At 50.4% G+C, this 5,040-nt stretch overlaps 1 non-coding gene across 1 annotated transcript; it reads left to right on the forward strand.

The window, feature by feature from the left end:
* Window positions 1-318: 318 nt before the first annotated feature.
* TRNAH-GUG (transfer RNA histidin (anticodon GUG)) lies at window positions 319-390 on the forward strand. The gene has a single exon. It is a non-coding gene; the product is annotated as a tRNA-His (tRNA).
* The last annotated feature ends 4,650 nt before the right edge of the window (window positions 391-5,040 follow it).

Genomic DNA, 5,040 nt, shown 5'->3' on the forward strand with positions numbered 1-5,040 from the left:
CGCGCACGCCCACAACTCTCAACAGCAAAACCGCCCAAGTGCCCCAGGCGCGCGCCGAAGGAGAGCTAAGGAAGGAGTTTTGTCTCTGTGGCTCCGCCCACCCCTATTTCGCACATGCGCAGTCACTGCGGGGAGATCCCTGCAGGATAGAGCACGACCCCGCCCCCTTGGAAGCCGCATGCGCAATAGCTACTCCAGAGATGGTTCTTAGAACGGGCAGGGGTCAGAGCTACTGGCCCGCCCTCTCCGTGGTGACGTCATCAGCACCACACTGAATAGGGCGAGCGCCAGGCGTTTTTCGCAGAGCCCCAGTAGCTCGCCGTGATCGTATAGTGGTTAGTACTCTGCGTTGTGGCCGCAGCAACCTCGGTTCGAATCCGAGTCACGGCATCGCTTTGACAGCGATATCACGGCATGTGGGCACTGATAACTTTTTACTGGGGGGCTTGCAGACCAGACAGCGCCAGCTTCTTTAGGGGGCACCCAGGCACAGCCAGCCTGTTACAGGGAACTGCGGGTTTCAGAGTAGCAGCCCTGTTAGTCTATAATACACAAAGTAAAACTATTACCCCCCGCCCCCCTCCCACTGTTCCTCAGACGTTCTTGTCAACTGCTGGAGATGGCCCACCTTGATTATCACTGCGAAAGTTTTCTCCCCCTCCCCTGCTCTCCTGCTGGTATTAGCTCATCTTAAGTAATCACTCTGGTTACAGTGTGTATGGTAACACCCATTGTTTCATGTTCTCTGTGTATATAAATCTCCCCACTGTATTTTCTACTGAATGCATCTGATGAAGTGGGCTGTAGCTCACGAAAGCTTATGCTCAAATAAATTGGTTAGTCTCTAAGGTGCCACAAGTCCTCCTGTTCTTTTTAGGGTACTACGGGACACCCAGGCACGTCTAGCCTGATATGGGATTGGTGGACACATGGGCACAACCAGCCTGTTACAGGGGTAAGGGACACCCTGGCACAGCTAGCCTGTTTGGGGGACACAGGGCACGGCCAGCCTGTTACGAGCTTGGGGGACAGTGCCAGTGTCCATGTCACTGGCCCATCTGCCACCAGACCCCAGCTCTGGTGCCACAGAAGAGGGTGGTGTTGGCCAGTCTGCACTGTTCCGAGCCCGCCCCTTGCCATGGATGTGGCCCGGTCCCAATGCACAGGGGGTCCCTGCGCAGCTGTCCAGTTTCATGGGCTAAGGATCATCCTAAATGTTCTGGGTTTTGTACCTCAGAGGTGGGTGCCACTCCACTCCCAGCCCTCTCCTCCCCTTGAGGAGGACTGAGCAAGGACCCGGTGCTCTGCTAAAGCAGGGCCTGAACGAGGGCCATACTGTTCTGTACAGAGACCTGGCCTTGGCACACCTGGGCCGCCATGCAGCTGGGAAGGGGAGCCCCTCTCAGACACCTGGGGAGAGGACTGGCGGAGCCGTTCCCAGCTGCCGGTACTATATGCCAGTTCTTGTGGCACCGACTGTCTGAGCAGTGTCTGGCGCTGCGCTGAGCTGTCCTGCAGGCTCCACACCCAACTCCTTTCTGTTCATGATGCCACTGAGGTCACCAGGCATTGCCCAACTCTCTGCTGGTTTCTCCACTGATCCAGCACTGTTCTGCTAGGAAGATATTTCAGCTTCACATGTGGGGAGAACCCAGGGCTAGGATAGTGGGGGAGCTGCAGGTTGAGACTGAGGGACAGCAGCAGAGCTGTCCTGGCGAGGGAGCCCATGGCTGGAGACTGCAGGTCGGGATTGAGGGGTACTGGCAGAGCTGTGTGTGAGAAGCCCAAGACAAGTAAAAATGTTGCCTGCAGCTTCGGCCTGCTCTGCGGGGGAGGGTGCATGTGCTACCCGAGTTTCACATCCAGGAAGCCTGTGAGCCAGGCTGCAGCCATGCATGTTGCCTGGGTTCCTGGACTTGCTGTCTATGTGGCCCATGGTCCCGTGCACAGTGGCTCTCTGTCCCTGTGCTGCTGCCAATTGGTTTCAGCAGGGGGAGTTCCTGTATAAGGAGCCCAGTAGAGGGGTGTTCTGAATCAGAGCAATAAGGAGAGGAAGAGGCAATCTAGAGGCCAAATTATGTTTGATCTCATTCAGTTGGGGTAAAATAGAAATCAATGGGCTTGGGAATAATCACATGTAAATCAGAATTGGTTGTTTTAGCAGGAACTGCTACTTAGGGTCACACCGTAAACTACTGTAAACTATTACTGCTACGTACTGTATATTAAGTAATATTATCTTAATTAAAATTCACTTTGTAGGTAACAATTGACATTTATGAAATAACAGACTTTGACATTAGATAATAGAATGCACTAGAACGGTGATACTTTCCCTTTTCAGTTTCTCAGTTTTCAGCCTCTGTACGCCCAGAGTTTGGAGGAAAAGTTAGTTTGGTTAGATCTTGAGCAATCCTCTTGTGCAATCTTTGTTGGCTGTTTTGAGTTCCAGCTTAAACAAAGACATGTATTCCTTGATGTGATGTATTGGTTTCTTGATTGAACAATTAGCCCCGGATTTACAATCTGTTTGCTGTCTGACACTTTCTCTATTCCTGCACTTCACCTTGTATACCTTAAGATGCTGCCAAATGGTTTGTGTTAGAGTCCTTACTATTTCTTACTTTCACTACAGCTCACTTCCTCCTTATTTCTTATATCCATTTCTCTTTAATTAGAGCATATTTCCTTCACATTTCATTCTTTCTTTACTCTTCTTGCAGTTTTCTAACCATGTTTTTCTAATAATTCTTCGATTACTTGGAGACTCTTTATTTATTTGTCCTCTGGTTTAACTCTACCGTTCTTCCTTGAACGTTCCCTCTTTTCTCCTCATGCTGCTGTCTGTCCTCTTTCTAGGTACTGACCCTTTTGCATAGGTGCTGGAACTAGGAGTGCTGGGGGTGCTGCCATACCCCCTGATTTGAACTGGTTTCCATTATATACAGGGTTTACAATTTGGTTCAATGGCTCTCAGACCCCCCACTATACAAATTGTTCCAGCACCCCTGTCCTTTTGTGGCTATTCCTACTATCTGTTTTTCCTGGCCCTCTTGAACTGGACTTTCTCCCTTTCAGCTCTGTGCCTGGTGACCTTCCGACATTGGTAGAGGTGGCAATGTCATCTCCATTCTTCCTCTCTCTGGCCTGGTCTGCTCAGGACATCTCTCAGGATCAGGATGATGAAGCTCCGGGGTCCCAGGAGATGGCAGGCCTGGAAATCATGATGGTGAAGTTCATTCCAGTAGCCAATTTTTTCTCCCAAAGTCTGTTTCTTTAAGGACCCCAAAGAGGGTGATGCACTGAATAGCCCCTCACTTATTATTGTGTCCACCAATTAGGCCTAGTTTCCACCACACTAATTTTGTTTAACTGGTTTCTGATTGCACACTTTTCTTGTCCACCAGGCATGATCTTAACACAGTCCTTGAGTTATATCAGGAGGCCTTTTTGCTTGGATTAAATCAGTCTGTGTGTCTCCCTTTCGTACCTTTTCCCACTAACATTTGCTGTTCTTGGTTGTTGTGACATCTTATGAACTTACACTCACTTTTGACAACTGAACCCACAATTAGTGCACTGTTGTGATAACTGGGCCTATACATTTTCCCTATCTGCACCAACAGGTGGGCATCTGGCCATCATAAAAACTGAGCCAGCATGCATCCCCTTCCCCTCTTCTCCCTGTAATCACTCTGATTAATCCTGACATATATAGCCCCAGGGAGGATCAGGGTGCCAGCGTGGGGCCTGGGACGAACCCACAGAGAGACACTCCCTGTCCATCCCTTCTCTCTATGTTGTTGGGGACACTGAGCATGGCCACTAGGTAACTCGAGGGGATGGAAGACCACGAGTGTCGATGAAGCCCCCTCGCACTAGGCCCAAGTGTCCTTGGTCCCCCCACTCCCCGCCTGGAGGCACTCGCAGCAGTTATGCTCAGTGCCTGAAACTAAACAAGGCCAAACAGGGCCGATATGGAAGAACAGTGCTGAATAAAGCAGCTTTATGTATGGTTTAACAGATGGTACAAAGCAAAAGGGAACTAGCTGGTAACTGGATTGGCTGGCTATACGGATACTTAGGGCAGCTTGCTTTTGGATAAGTATGCTGAAGAAAGGATGTATAAAAGCCTGTGTAACTTCCTGCTCTGTGTGCAGGATTTGAGATTCTATTCTCCCTGTACCTTCTTTGAAGCTTCAAATAAACTTTTCCGCTTCTCCACCCCGTTGTGATTATTGGGTGACGCACACCGGGCAACGAACCTTGCTGTTGTTCGCCTCTGGCACTGGGTGCCGGCAACAGCTTTTGACGTCCCTGGGTGGGCGACGAGGCTGCTATTTAGCCTTGCCCGGACCCCTCCTGGAGGTTGAGGATTGCAGTGAGAACCGACGCCCAGCACACACCGGTGAGTTTATCGGGGGCCTCGGAAGAGACGCGATTTGATTGACCCCAGAGGGCACAACGGTGCAACGCACTCATATAGTGGAAAAGCAGCTGTGGGCGACGGTGAGGAACCGGTCCCTTTGATAAGGTAGGAACCTTTTGAAATCCGGATTGTATGCTCTGTTGGAACCTGGGGACGCCCAGAGTTACCCTGTAGGTATGGGACAGGGACAGAGCTCAGGGGTTAGGGCACAGTATACGCTCCTAGAATGGATTCTAGCAAACTGGAAGGTATTTGGTGCGGATCCGATGACTAAGAGTCAATTAAAATGATTCTGTACAGTTGACTGCCCTCAATATCAACTGGGGGACCAGGAGTGGTGGCCACCAGGAGGGTCAATTAAGTACAACACGATCCTCCAGTTACTCCTGTTCTGTCAGAGAACAAGGAAGTGGAATGAACATATGTATGCGCATTTGTTTTTGGCTTTATGTACTTGACCAGATATTTTACAGCACTGTAATCTGACTCCAACTGGTTCGGTAGCAGCTAATGTTAGTCCCCAGACCTCCACCCCCACTGTAATGGCAGAGCCGGTGTCCCCTTCGGCCCCTACACCCACACCTTGTAAGTCCCCAATGGTTGGCCTATAC

Source organism: Caretta caretta, chromosome 10 (assembly GCF_965140235.1).
Source record: "Caretta caretta isolate rCarCar2 chromosome 10, rCarCar1.hap1, whole genome shotgun sequence".
Lineage (NCBI taxonomy): Eukaryota > Metazoa > Chordata > Testudines > Cheloniidae > Caretta > Caretta caretta.